Genomic DNA, 15,018 nt, shown 5'->3' on the forward strand with positions numbered 1-15,018 from the left:
GTGCCCTCTTAAAACAGAAACAACTATGTGTGAAGTACTAGATGAAGGTAGCTTTGAGTAACGTGTGAGAAGCACTGAAGTGGTTGTGTCAGACAACCTGACAGCCTGGGAGAAGCGGTCAAAAAATGTGTTGCCCTCCCGGCCTTGCCAGTCTTTCTGGCTTGTTTTGTAGGGCGATGCAGTAAGGGAGATCGTCTTGAAATGAAGCAGTGTGGCCTGCTGATCCAGGTGCTGCTCTTGCTCCTCACCTGTGAGGCCACATCCAAGGGCAGGAGGAATCCAGGAGCTGCCTGAAACAGGTCGTAGGCCTGACACAGAGAGGGGCTGATCAAGCACTGTGACTCTTGCGTGGACTTAAAAACGGACAAAAGGGTTGGTTAATTAAGCACCTGTCTGCAAGGGTTTCACAGAATCACAGAATGGTTAAGGTTGGAAGGGACCTCTAGAGATCACCTAGTCCAACCCCCAGCTCAAGCAGGAACACTTAGGGCACGTGGCACAGGGTGGTATGCAGGCGGGTTTTGAAGATCTCCAGAGAAGGAGACTCCACAGCCTTTCTGGGCAGCCTGTGCCAAGGCTCTGGCATCCTCACAGTAAAGAAGTTCTTCCTCACATGGAGATGGAACTGCCTGTGTTTGAGCTTGTACCTATTACTCCTTGTCCTGTCACTGGCCGCCACCGAGAAGAGTTTGGTTCCATCCTCCCTACATTCACCCCTGGGGTACTTGTACATGTTGATCAGATCTCCTCTCAGTCTTCTCCAGGCTAAACAGGCCCAGCTTGCTTAGTCCTTCCTCATATGATAGATGCTCCAGTCCCTTAATCATCTTCATGGCTCTATGTTGGACCCTCTCTAAAAGTCCCTCTTGTCCTGGGGAGCCCAGAACTGTACACAATACTCCAGGTTTGAGAGAGAGTGCTGAGCAGTGCCCTAATGCTGAGGGAGACTAGGACCAAGGTGTTGTGGGAGATGGTGGAGGTCGCTGGGAGAGGACGTGGCTGCCTGTGTGATACCTGAGCCCGGCTGGCTGCACGTCAGCAACGCTACCCCTGTGCTGGAGGATGCAGCGGTGCTCAGGGTAGCACTAGCGGTAAAGCGTTTACTGGGGGTAGGGCAATGGATACAGAAGTAAGTTTGCTCTAGCAGAGAACAGGGCTTGCATAGATATGAGCAACAGCTCCGAGGTAAAAAGAACTGTTTCACACAGTACTGGTTAGGAAAAGCGGTAACAACTTTGATGTTCTAAGTCTTTTGGAGGGGAAGCTATTTTGGAAGGGAAATTATTTTGGTAGAGGTTTAAAAAAAATAAGGGGCAAAATTTTTTCATAGGGGAAAACTTTTCAAAAGGAAATGGCCGAATAGTTTTTGGAAGGATTATTTTTTGTGGGGGAAAATGTTTTGGGAGGAATTTCTCAGAGGTGGTTGGCTGTTTTTTGGGGGGTTTTTTGTAGGAAAATATTTTTGTGAAGAGTTTTTGAAAGGGTGAGAAATATTTAACTCTTCTTAAAAGTTGTTGCTATGTACTAGGCAAATATCTGAATTTGGGGTATCGCTGTTGTCAAAGAGAAAGCGATAACTTGTTCTTTTGGACCAGATAAAAATAAAAACTTTCTTGTGGTTCTTCCTTCAGTAGTAAGGTAGCATTATGTTCTTGCTGAAATCCCTGTTGGAATGAGTGTCAAGGCAGTGAAATTAAGGAGGAGACCCAAATGTGTGATCTAAAATGGGGACTGGGGAGTAGAATTGCTATGGTAAGTAAGTAGATGATGTTTTCAACCTCAGGAGTTACTGGAAGAAGTTCCCTATCCTTGTCCTCGAATTAATAAATCCCGTATCTCAGAAATTGTAATTAAGAAAAAGGTAATGAAGAGGTTTTAAGTTTGGACCTCGTTCAGGGTTCTTTAAGAGATTCCTTTAGTAGGTCAGGATACTACTTTGAAAGAAAAAAGTAGAAAACATCGTTATCAAATTTTGCCTTTCCTCTGCTTTCCTGTTTAGTAAATTTGAATGCTGCTTCAGTTCATCTCTTCTTCGTGGCGTTGTGCTGGGCATCTGCATTGTCAGGTGTTGGACAATTCCAACCATTTCTGGTATTGTATTTCACAACCGTTTTCCAATTCTGCATTTCTTCTGCTTTCTCCTTTTGTAAATGTGAATGTTGCCTCAGTTAATCTCTTCTTCATGCCATTGAGTTTCTTTGTAGCTTTGTGCTGAACCTCCCTGTTTCCAATATTGGGCCATTCCAACCATTTTTTGATATTGTATTTCACAATTGTTTTCAAATTCTGCATTTCTTCTGTTTCCTTCTTTAGTAAATCTGAATTTTGCTTAATTTCATCTCTTCTTCATGGCTTTGTGCTGAACCTCCGTATTGTCAGGTGTTGGACAATTCTAACTATTACTGGTATTCTATTTCACAATGATTTTAAAATTCTGCATCTCTTCTACTTTCCTGTTTATTAAATCTGAATGTTGCTTCTGTTCCTCTTTTCTTTAGTACCAGTGATATTCTTCATGGCTTTGTGCTGAACCTCCCTGTTCTTAATATTGGACAATTCCAAACATTTGTCGCATTGTGTTTCACAATCATTTTCAGCTCATGCATTTCTTCAACTTTGAAGTGCTTCCTTGCGTGAAACTTCCAAGAAACTTGCAAGCTCAACTGGCCCATGTCAGTTTAAAACCTCTCGTGCAGTTCTGAGAAGGCACAAAAGAAAAACTGCAAAGAATCCAAAACCCAGCAAAGAATCCCATTTCAAGACTTCTAGTCCATAACTATTAGTTATGGACTTTACCTTGCAGTTGCCGATTACCAGCCCTGTTATTCAAAACCCTGTGCCATTCTCAGTGCTCTTGTCTCCTGTTTTGTAACGAGCTAAATGTGAGACAGAAGCAGGTGGCCACAGAGTCTGTAAATACTACCCAAAGTTTAAAGGCTGAAGAAAAGCAATATCCCCTACCAACTCTGTGGCGAGAGCTGCATTTAGAAGTGAATGTTTGGCAGCTGAAAAGTTAAAAGAAAAAAAAAATCCAGAGCACTCCCTGTAGTTCCGTGTGGTGCTGCTGGTGGCAAATTTGTAATCCCAGTGAGAGCCTCCAGGGAGCTGAGCAGCGGGCGCAGGACAGGGTCTCCAGGCCGTGGCGAGCAGGACTGTGGCTTGCACGTGCTGCGAGTGCAGAGGAGGTGCCGGCGCTCAGAGCTGCTGAGGATGCTCGAGGAGCCTGTTGGGGGCTCCGCGCTGCGGCAAGGGCTGCTTTTGTCGGGAGCTGCCACTGTGCCAGCTTGCTAGAGCTGCCACATTGCAGACAGCGTCCCCGTTCTGAGCTGAGAAACTTGCTACTAGAGTCTCTGTCCTATCAGTTTTGTTTTGCAGGGGAAGAATCACTTGATATTTGGGCTAAAAGGGCTGCATTGTAGTCTAGCTTTGGAAATTGAAATTCTTTACCATTTCTGTGTGAGGGGCGAAATTTATTGAGTTTACATACTCTTGTTTTAAAAGAAGTAGCTTCTCTGCACTTTTGGCTGTGCACAAAGATCAACTTGGAGCACATCAGCCCTTTGTGCTGTGTATTTGAACTGAGCTCTTTCTGGCTCCAAGTTTAGATTAATTCAAGGGTGAAAGGTGGTTCCTCCCAGTTAAGTTGATTTCATAGAGACCTGTAATTCTGACCTAGAAAATCTAAGTACTTTCCCAGAGGACAGCTCATCATATGCTATGAGTTTCGCATCCAAGGAACCTGATGTGAAATGGTGATTTTCATTTGGGCCCTTCTCAACGGCGTCCTGTCCATTCCGACTTGAACAACCGCACGACTGAAACTAGCATTGCAGCAGCACCACTAGCAACAACCAGAACCATGTTACTATCTAGGAGATGTAGGTTGACCCCCACACAAGATTCTCCCACTGGTGCTGACCAGCTGTATGAAAGGAAGAGGTCAGCCAAAGAAGCATAAAGGGAAAGTCTCTTTGCCTGTAAGCCACAGGGCTGTAACACTCACCAGGTGGTGCCTTCCACTCATTCCAAGGACTTTTGGCAGCCTGAACCCCACCCCCACCTATCCTAAACCTATCCTAAGCCTACCTGTCATAGAATCATAGAATTCTTAAGGTTGGAAGGGACCTCTAGAGGTCATCTAGTCCAATCCCCCTGCACATGCAGGGTCACCTAGAGCGTGTGGCACAGGACTGTGTCCAGGCGGGTTTTGAAGATCTCCAGAGAAGGCAATTCCACAATCTCTCTTGGCAACCTGTTCTAGTGCTCTGGCACCCTCATAGTCAAGAAATTCTTCCTTAAGTTCCTGTGGAACTTTCGGTGCTTCAATTTGTGGCCATTTCCTCTAGTTCTGTCAGTGGCCACCACTGAAAAGAGGTGGGCCTCAGACCTCCTCGCTCCTTCTTTTGTGGTATTTATATACACTGATCAGGTCTCCTCTCAGCCTTCTCTTCTCCACCTGAACAGGCCCAGCTCTCTCAGCCTCTCCTCACAGGGCAGATGTTCCAGGCCCCTCATCATCCTTGTAGCCCTGTGCTGGACTCTCTCCAGCAGCTCTACATCTCTTTTGTCCTGTGGAGCCCAGAACTGGACACAATACTCCAGATGCGGCCTTACCAGGGCTGAGTAGAGGGGCAGGATCACCTCCCTCGACCTGCTGGAGACGCTCTTCTTAACGCACCCCAGGATCCCATTGGCCTTCTTGGCCACAAGAGCACACTGCTGCCTCATGGTCACCTTGTCGTCCACCAGGACACCCAGGTCCTTCTCTGCAGAGCTGCTCTCCAGAAGGTCGGTCCCCAGCCTGTACTGGTGTCGGGTTATTTCTCCCTAGGAGCTTGCACTTGGCCTTGTTGAATTCCATGAGGTTTTTCAGCACCCAGTTGTCCAGTCTGTCCAGGTCCCTCTGGATGGCAGCACAGCCCTCTGGGGTATCGGCTACTCCTCCCAGTTTGGTATCATCAGCAAACTTGCTGAGGGAGCACTCTGTGCTTTCATCCAGGTCATTGATGAATAAATTGAACAGGACTGGGGCGAGGACTGACCTCCGGGGGACACCGCTAACTACAGGCCTCCAACTGAGCCGTGCCGCTGATCACCACCCTCTCGACTCCAGCCAGATACCTATGCTATGCCTCCATGCCTTGAGCCTAACTGGCCCAGCCTAAGCCCTGCCCTAAGCTTACCTACCCGAATGCGACCTGCCCTAATGTAGCCCTGGCCTGGCACTGCCCTGCTCCTGCCCTCACCGAGGCCTGCCCGGAGCTTCCTCCCTCAGCCCGGCCCTCCACCCGCCGCTCTGCTCTGCCCTCTGTACCAGCGTGCCGGCCTGCGCTGAGCTCCGCTCTGGCCTCCTCTCCGCCGGCCCCTCAGCCCAGCCGCAGCCTCTAGCCTAGTACGTAGACAGCCCAGTCCACTGTGCCATTCCCACTGCGACCACCCTGCTGTGCAATTCCCATTGTGACCCGCCCCGTGTCATTCCTGTTATGCCCCCCCCACCATGTCATTCCCATTATGTCCTCAAGACTATTTCTTGCAGAAGACTTATGGCTTAAAAATGCTGAAGTAGAAATATGTCAGGATACAAATGTAGCAATCTGTCGTCACCTTGGTGCCTGAATACACAGTATGTGTGTGCAGTGTTTGACAGTGCCTTTAATTGCAGAATCTGACTTCTGCTGTTTATGATACAGAGCTGCCTGTGAAGAGCCCTGCTCCTCGCAGAGCAAGGCTGTATGCAGGGGCACTCCCCCAGCAGCAGTGTTGCAAACCTGCATTTAATGGAATACGATATGTTAAAGTACTGTATGCTGCAGGAAGCTTTTCTAGACATAATAGATTTCCCTGGGCTTCTCATGGCTCAGAAACCTGTGGTGTGTGTGTGTGTGTGTGCACGCGTATTCTTCTCCATTTCATGCTTTTTACATTGATGCTCTTTTAATCCCAGTAGCCAATACTGGGAGGGGCATGTCTCCTTAGGGAGAGAAGTGTTTTAAATTGGATCTATGTTTTGCTTTTACTCTCTGCTTACACGTTGTGCTTCTCTCTAACTTCAGCCAGGGAAATTAATCTTAAGAGAAAGTATTGCTTCTTTCCCTTTTCCGGTATGATAGCAGGTAGATGATAACCAATAGATAACATTTGCCCAACAAATGATAACATTTAGGCCAAGGGTGGGGGGAAAGAGTGAAAGCCTTTGAGGCTCTGTGAATCTGTTTAATTTCCTTTTCAATGTCTTCCTTTCTTTGCTTTCTCATAGGGCATCCGTCCACTAACAACCGGAGAAGATGGAGAAGCCTGTTCAGACAGAAGTGACGTAGGAGAAATGATAGACAGTAAATGTAAGTATGCTAGATCTCTGGTACGTCCTAGGCATTCAAATGTATAGTTCCACACTCGAAGGCGACGTTTGTCCAGTATCTAATTCCTCTGTGCAGCCTCTCACAAATGTTATTTGTGAGAATCACAACTCGTTCAACTCGTGACCACAAGACTTGCCCCTTTAGACACAATTTAAGGATGAGGACCTGCTGCATTAGTACCTAACCTACCTTCATCCTTTGGCAGGATTTCCTGGCAGGAATGCTAGCACTTTATTTGTGCAGTGGTTGAGAGCAGTAATTTATAGGCCAGAGCAGTTCTGCCTTAGCTTTCTTTGAGCTGCACTTCACCCTTGTGTCCAGCTTCTGGGAATATAAATTGCGCAGAGCTGCAGAAGGGGCGCCTTGAAATAGCGATAACTGCAGAAGCGTGTCTGGATTGCAGAGGGCTCGTGACTTCCTGTTTGTCTTCGGCGTGTATGTTTTTTTTTTTCCCTCTTCTTGCAGGCTCTGACATGAGCTTCATAACTGGAAATGCTTCTGGTAAATCCTGTAGTCTCCTAAATCTTTCACTGTGTCCTTGCTGGTGTTGGATACCATTATGGCAGGAAGAGGCGGCCTCCCCTGCCAAATATGCAGGGAACAGCGTGGCTCAAAGAGGTGCTGCCTCTTTGGCCCAAACTACTACCACCCCGTCTACATTAGAGAGTTTTCTGTTTGTCCCCAAGACTGGCTCTTTGAGTCCCCTGCCCACCAGCATGCACTAGTTTCCCCATTTGAAGTAGGTTATCTTAAGTCCTTCAGTTGTTTTTCTTCTGATGGGGGGAGGGAGCTGCTGCAGGAGTTGCTGGGGAGGCCCTGGCAGTGGAATGCAAAAAAACGCACCTTTGACTACATGCAGCAGAAGAAACTTGAGCTGGAGGATCAGCATGAAGAGCTGCTTGTCAAGGTTTATTACGTAGCAACACTCTGTCAGAGCTTTTGACGAAGAATCCTCCTTGATAGAGTGCCTATGGATTCTGTGAGTATTAGTGCCCAAATGAGTACACTCCTGATCCTTTAAAGCAAGCTTATGGCCCTGGGATAGTGCGTGTGTAGTGAAGACAAAGTCCAGGAATCCCTCATTTTGATGTAGTCCCTCTTATATGCAAGTGCTTGGAGCAGATGAGAATGTTTCTTGTGCATCTCCTCGTGCACGTCCTCCCCCTGGAAGTACAGAGCTAGTACTCTCCGGAGAACTACCAATTCCATTCTGTCCCCTACCTTCTTTTTCTTTTTCGTTTTCGTTTTCTTTTTCTTTTTCCTTTTTTTTTTTTTCTTTTTTTTCCCCCAACTTGCTGTAGGTGCTGTGCAGCTCTATGTGTTACCTCCTGCCTGGGAAGTACTTGTGTTATGGAAGCAGCCCCTTTTCATCAGTTTAGTTTGATATCTTGGTTTGCCCTGGAAGGATGCCATCCTGCAAGAGTCGCTGTAGCACATGCAGGTTCAAACCCATTATGGCACCTTGGGATAGTATTCCCTTTGTAGCAATGTCTCTGGAACCTGAAAGTTGCTGACCCCAAATGCCAGGCTGGCAGAAGGAATGTAAATGGACCCTTAAAGTGAGTAGCAAGGAGCCTTGAAAGGGGAGTTAAACTGGAGCTACAAAAGAAAGGACCGTCTACCCTATCAGCAAAAGCTGGAAGAACTGCTCCATAACCAGGTGTTCTTCAAAAGTGTCCAATCTAGGGGCAGATAGATTCGTCTGGCAGGGCAGCACAACCACCAACTCGGTCACTGCCGACTTGAGAAACTGTCTGGTCCGAAAGAAAGGGTAGCAACGCATGTGTAGTTATCTAAAAGGTATGTAAGAAAAGCTAAAAGATCTTGAATTGCAAAATGCCACTTGCTTTCTAAATCATGCAGAACTCTGGTGCTTTGTCGTAAAGTCAGGACAATTTGGCACCAGACATCCCTCTGGGTTCAAACCTTCTGAGAAGATGATTCAAGAAGATGAAAGTTTGTATCAAAGATCAATCACGAATACAATAGGAAGATAAATGCAGTCATACTTCGTCCACTAAAAGCTACCCGGCCCTTTTTAAAATCATTGCTGTCAGATCTTGCTATGACTTGGCAGGCTAAATTAATCCAGAATTAATTGATGTTCCTCTGTTCGCTGTAGAGTACCAGTTAACATTAGGAAGGAATTTTTTGTGAAAGAAGGAGTGGAAATGGCAATTATGTGATTTTTCTAACCTTGCTACAATCTTGTTTTTCAGATACAGAACATAACTCTGAGCAGGTCTGGGACAGCATTTCGGCAGGGCCCTGTGAGCGTTATTTTTGCCATTGAAGATACACTCGGTGTTCAAAATGGGTCTGGTGCCAGTGAGCAGCTAAGAAACTTGTCTGGGGATTTCAACATTTAGCTCAGCTTTCCTCTGTAGCAAATTGCTGAACGTAAGTACTATTTTTATTGTGTTTGTGCACCTTCTTTTTTCTTTCTTTTTTTTTTTTGCTCCTGTATAATTTTAAAGTTGTTCTGCACATAAGTTAAAGTGTAGCTTCAGATATTTCATTTGTGTCAGGAACTTGGCAGAGGAAATCTATACCAGGTATAGATTATGGACTCATATATTGTGTACCAGTGTCCCAGTAACTTTTGCTAGCATTGTTCTTTCTGCACTGGTCAAATTGTGCCTAACCTGGCTTCATTTAATTTGGTCTGTCTTTTTTTTTTTTTTTTAATCTGACGCATCTGCATCGTTGCTTAGGCTGCTGTTTGCGTCCTGTGTTGCTCTCTTTTCTCTCTTTTGCTCAGCTCTTGATGTTGCTCTTGCTCCTTGTGCCCTTTAGCATGCCCCATGCTCCTGCGCTGTCGTCTGTGGCTGGACATCTCTGTGGCCTGGACTCCTTGGGCAAACGGCCGTGTGGGAGACAGGTCTGCTCGCTGGCGCCGGGAGCGGGGCAGTCGCTGGCAGCTGAAGGAAGGAGTGCGCTGGAGGTGAGGCGCCGCTTGTACGGGCCCTGCCAGCGCACGCCCCAGGGCCGTGTCGATGCTAGGCCCTCCCTGGGGACTAGCGCGCTGAGGCCCAGGGGTGCTGCGGGGCACTGGCTGTCCTAGGCTGAGGAGAGGGTGTCACCGAGTGACCTCGCGCCTCGCTTGCGGTTCCTGAGCGTCCCTCCCTTCGAGGGACACCCCGGTAAGGATGACTTCTGGGCGCCTGGCCTCCCTGGTGTGAGAAAGGGCTGCAAGAATCTTCCTGCCTGAGCACGTGGGCTGCCTGGGCCCATGGCACCACTCCGGTACGGCCGCTCACTGGAGTCTTTGCTGCCGTGGCTTTGAGACTTTCTCAGGCATTCAGAAAGGGCAGGCTTAGGAGGCTGAGACTAAGGTGCATCGTGGCTTGCAGCAGTACTGAAAGCCCTGAGCAGTAGCTCTTGCCATCCGTCCTGCCTGCCTTTCCTCCTGGGAGGAGGAAAGCCTCATGGGGCTTCGGGTTTACTCTGGGCAGCTGCTGTACCGGGAGTCTCCTGCATGCCTCAGCTCTCTGCTCAGCATGCCTCATCTCTACATATGAGCATCACCTCCACCAGGAAGGTCAAGATGGACCAGACCATCGTGCCTGATGGCACCATCGTGATTACCATAGTTCAGTCCCGGCCCAAGGCAGGCTGCAAACTGGGTAAGGCTGCCCTAGAACAGGCATCTTGCCCAGGTGCTGCCTCTGGTGGGCACCGAATCGGCTGGGGATTGCCCAAGACTACCTGCTCGGGCAGTAGCCAGACTGCATCGCCGTTGTGTGATGTGGTTGCTGCTGACTCATCTCTTAAGCAGTGCTTGGGTGGGCAGTACTTCTGCCCTCTGGATTGGCCCGTGAGCATCGTTGTTGTAGCACGATGTCTAGGGAGAACCGTGAAAGGGGGAGCTTCTCTGACAGCCCGTGGTGGCAGGAGGCCCTCGTTCTCATTTTGTATACGCTGCTGCAGAGCCGCTCTGCTTAGCTGCTGCGCTAAGTGCTGTGCTGCTCTTACTCAGTGTGCTGCTGCTCTGAAGCACTTGTGCTCTGCATGCTGCCCGCGAAGCTGAAAGCGCGCTGAGGCTGCTGAGTAACGGTTGTTGGTGCTGGCAGTCCGAGAACCTGGTGAACATGGTGCTGGCTGCTCTGTGGGATGGGTCTGGGGAGCAGCATGAATGGGGCCTTGTGCTGGGGTGCTTAATGTGTCATAACCCAGTAGGCGCCTTACTGTTTCCTTGCTACGAGGAGGCCACATGGAGTCAGGCACTGCAGGCTCACTGCACGTGCTCGAGGCAGTGTGACTTTCACTTCATAAAATGGTGACCTTGCCCAGGCTTCGTGTCTGCTTGGTGCTAATCTTGTATCTCTGTCTTCTTGTGCAAGCAGATTCACCATCAAGGTCCCCATCCAAGGTGGAAGTGACCGAGAAGAAGACAACAGTGCTTCTGGAGAGCAGATGTCCTCACAGCGCCATATCCGGTAGTAGCTGTAAGTGCTTGGAAGCCTGAGGGTCATACTGGAGCGGTGATGTTACTTAATCTATCTTTCTTGCCAATGGGGTTGGTAAGGCACATGGCCCAGGTCCCTGTGTGGGTGACCTAACTCGCCTGCAGTTGCTGGGGAAGAGAATGTCCAAGGGCCTGAAGGGAGAGGAGTTATATTCCCCCTTGGCTCTCCAGTGCCTGACTCAGAACGTTCCCTTGCTTACCAAGAACAGCTGTGAACCATCTGGAGGCAGTGAGCTTCACTGCCGCGCGCTTGGCTTGCTGATTGCCTTGCAGGCATAGTGCTGGGGCTGCTTTGACAGTTTGCAGCAGAGGCTGCCTAACATCTGGGAGGTCTGGGGCAGGGTGGATAGCAAAGATATGCCTGGAAGAGCTGAGAGCTCTGCGGAGCTTCCTTCTTTCTGCTCATTTCCAGTCCAGGAAGTGCTGTTCTCTACCGTCCAGCGCATGTAGTTGCCCGTTACGAGCCCTGTGCTTGGCAAGTGACCTCTGCTGCTGCTAAAGGGTGCTCTTTGACCCTATCCTGCGCTCGGGGGACAGCCACATGCCCAATGGCTTGGATCCGGTGGCTGATACAGTGATCTGGCAGCTGACCGAGGCAAATAACAAGCCTGCCAAGAAGAACCCAACAAGACGGAGCACGCTAATCATCTCAGGACTTTCCAAAGTAACTGGCACTGTGGGAGCTCCATCTCCGGTCTGGGCTGTTGTCTCTAAGGATGCGCTGCTGAAAGCAGCCCTTGCCATCAGGAGCAGCGTTGGGCAGGCGTGGCCAAGCCCAGATGACTTGCTCTGCAGAATCATTCTGCTGCTTCTCTGCTGCTTGTCGCTGCCTCCCGGTGGGTGGCAAAGGTACTCGGCTCTTCTGCAGTACAGCTGTAGAGAGTCTAAGGAATTATTGTGGGGCTTGCCGATGGGAGCGAGGGAGCAGATGTGGGAGACTGGAATCTGGTACGTTCCAGGATGCTTCCACACAACAGGAGAGGCTGTGCCTCCGTGCTTTTTAGCCCTGAGGAGCTGAACAGGACAATCCATCCGTAGGTGTGGATGGAAAAAGTGGATGAATTTGCTCCTTGAGGCCCTGGCTTCCTTTTGTTTGCCCTTGAACCCCTTCCAGGTACCCATTGCCCAAGATGAAATGGCCCTTTCTCTGGGTTATGCTGCTGGATTGTGGCCGCAGCGTATGGGGATCCTGTAGCAGCAGGTGCAGATGACCTGGGTCACAGTCCTACCGAATCATCCCAGCTGTTGGAAGCATCGCTGTCAGGACAAAGGACCAGCCAGGATCTGGATGAGACGACGCAATCGGACATCCCAGAGAGGCCATCGGTGGAAGATGTTGAGTCTGAAACTGGCTCCACGGGAGCTCTGGAGACCAGGAGCTTGAAAAATCACAAAGGTGAGGATGAGCAATTGGGCGATAACACACGTCAGCATGTTGTGCTTGTGGGTGAAGTGCTGGCTGAGTGGGCTGCCTGAGTCTGTGTCTTCTCCACGTTTTGGCTCAGTGATGGTGGCCTGCAGTTGAGTCCAGGAAGAGCCTGTCTTGCTCTTGCTGTCCCCTTTGGGATGGTCCCAGACATCTCTATTTGAGGGTGTCCACTTACTTGAGGGTCAGAAGATTTCTGTGGCCCATCAGATGGGGCTTTTTACAGTTTGCATGTTCCCAGAAAGCTATTTGGACTCTCGAGCCTCTGATGCGCTGATCAGGCATGTATGCTTACATCTTGGAAGAAGGATTCTCCCCTTTCCTGAATTCTGCTGCACGGGCACAGAACGGGATGTTGAACCAAGTGGATGGTGCAGGTGTAAGCGCCCGCCTTCTTTTTTTCACTGCAGCCTTTGTTAGCGTCCCAATAGCCAGCCCCTCTGTCCCGCAAGGCCGTAGGATGTCCCTGTTCCATACATCTGTAAGGAGTAGAGCAGGTGTGCCCCGCTTGAGCTTGTTTGGAGGTTCTAGCAGGGGAGCGCAGGTACCGTATACCCTTGACCGATGAACGGTACGTCTATATCGAGGAAGGTCATCCTCTTCACCGGAGTGTGCAGCTTCGGGAGGGATGCACATGGAGCGCTGAGGGAGGAAGGGACACCTGTCTAGCCAGCCAGATCAGTCGAATCAACCCTGGCATCAATGGGGTGACAGATGTCGCAGCCAGATCGCCCTCACATCCAAGGGTTTGAGGTCTTGCTCTAGACTGTCTGTGCTAGCGACTGTCACTTAGGCAGGCCATATGCCTTGGATATCTCTGCTTGCAGCCCTGGCACTTGTAGCATGCTATGAAGTTATGGAACTTGTAACTTGTTCCCTGACCTGCCTCCTTTGTCGCTGCAGTTAGCTTTCTCCGGAGCGGCACCAAGCTCATCTTCCAGAGGAGGAGCAAGCAGAAGGAAGCGGGCCTGAGTCAGTCGCATGATGACCTGTCTAACATCAGCATCAGCTCTGCCGCGAGGACAAAAGCTGGCAGCTTCTCCTGCCGCCTCATCAAGTGCTTCTCCATCAGGTCGAAACCCAAGCCTAAAGCTGGCAACAGCACGCCACCAGGTGGGAACTGAAGGAGGGAGAGGCAAGGCAGAAAGACTGCACAGAAACCCTTTTCTTGTCTCTTCCCGCTCCACAGTGTCTGAGACCTACAGTCCGGTTTCTTCCAGCGTTGGTTGAGGGAAGATATGCCCCGTGCATCGCACTGTGTGGGCAGCAGAGGTCTGGAAAAGCTGGGGCTTAGGCTGCTCCCCGCCGTCTCTGACGGTTGTGACCCCGTGTGCTCCTTCGAGAAATGCAGCTGGCCTGCGCAAGGGCCTGTGGGGCCCAGAGCTGCAGAAGCACATTCAGCTTAGCTTCATCGGAGCCCTGCTGGAAAGGGATGGTACCGCCTGTGTGACAGCCCCACATTTCACCTTTGGGAAAGCACCAGGAGAGCCCTCTCTCCCAGAGGTGTGGACCGCAGCCCTCTCTGACCCTCTCAGGAGGGAGAAGGGCGCAGTCCCTGGCAGCCTGGTCGGCAGCATTTCTGCCAGGTGCAGGCGCCGTGCCCTGACTGAGGTGTGACGCGCTGTGGGACAAGGTATTCGTGGGCCATCAGCAGTGTGAGCTGCACTGGGAATGCTCTCTGGATCAGAGAGTGCTGAGAGATGCCTGTGTTCTGTTCTGGTGAAGGGAGGAGCCTCTGGGAAGAGGGAGGCCTAGAGCACGAGGCGAGGTGCTGCAGAAGACCAAGCCCGTGCAGGAACTTGCGGGGGCTGCTCTAAGTGCTGCCACGCTCAGACACTCTCTGCATCGGCTCTTGAGAACAGAGAAGGAGCCGAGCTCCATGTGCATACCAGCTGCCTGGTGCCAGTGGAATCTTTTCACTTAGACATGGTGTGAAACGTTACTGGGAGCTGCCTGGGTAGGTGTTGGCAGGCTCTGGGGCTTGCGCAGTGCCGGCCTTGCACGCCAGTAGATGAGCGCTGACAACCAGCATTGTGCATGGGAATGCGTTGTGAGGCATGTGGTGATGTTGGCCGAAGGGCAGCTTGCTGTGTTACTTGAAGGCGCAGGGTGGAAAGAGGCAAGGGTTCACATATTTTCGCTGGCAGCAGTTTGGATTGCATGGAATACTAGTCTGGCAAAGTGGAAACACCCTGCTTGAGCAGGGTGTTGTGTTCATGGTGGCTTTTTCTTGAGGGAGAGCTGCACCAAGGAAAATCAAGGACTTATGTACGAGGAGGCTTTTCCCTTCCTGCTGCGTGCTTTTTTCCCACAACAGCCACAGCCTGAATGTCTCCTGAGGCCCTGTTGGAGCAGCATCACCACAGCGCTTGGGGAGGTCCCTTGCATCTCAGAGCAAATGGTATGAACCGAAGCTCCCTGCTGTGTGACGTAGGCTTCCTAAAACAGGGAAAAATGGAGAAAATTGTACAGAAGAGCTCCCTGAGGCCTGCCTGGATTCTGCCGCTCTGCTCTCAAGACTGTCAGTGTCATCAGTCCTTAGGTAGTACGTGACCAGTTGAAAAAGTAGAAGTTCTTTGAGGTAGTGTGTGAAACCAGGTATTGTGTGAACCAGAAAGACAAGTCCTGGCTCTCTGCTGTGGTCATCGCGGGATGTCGGGAAAGACTGGAAAGAGCTTAGCGGGTGCCACTAGGAGAGGGTTTACAGGCAAGAGTTTCAAAGCCCACGTTAAAGGCGTCTGCCAGGAGGGCATGCCTGAATCGCC

The 15,018-nt window shown here is 50.2% G+C and overlaps 1 pseudogene across 1 annotated transcript; it reads left to right on the forward strand.

Moving 5' to 3' along the window:
- Positions 1–9,156: 9,156 nt before the first annotated feature.
- On the forward strand, positions 9,157–13,599 carry LOC148593570 (phospholipid transfer protein C2CD2L-like; annotated as a pseudogene). The gene is made up of 6 exons (XR_015913693.1): positions 9,157–9,303; positions 9,815–9,985; positions 10,706–10,801; positions 11,352–11,491; positions 11,942–12,223; positions 13,157–13,599. The product of XR_015913693.1 is annotated as a phospholipid transfer protein C2CD2L-like (transcript).
- The last annotated feature ends 1,419 nt before the right edge of the window (positions 13,600–15,018 follow it).

The sequence above is a fragment of the Tinamus guttatus genome, unplaced genomic scaffold (assembly GCF_059628265.1).
Source record: "Tinamus guttatus ecotype Peru unplaced genomic scaffold, ASM5962826v1 Tinamus_guttatus_pri_ptg000376l, whole genome shotgun sequence".
Classification (NCBI taxonomy): Eukaryota; Metazoa; Chordata; class Aves; order Tinamiformes; family Tinamidae; genus Tinamus; species Tinamus guttatus.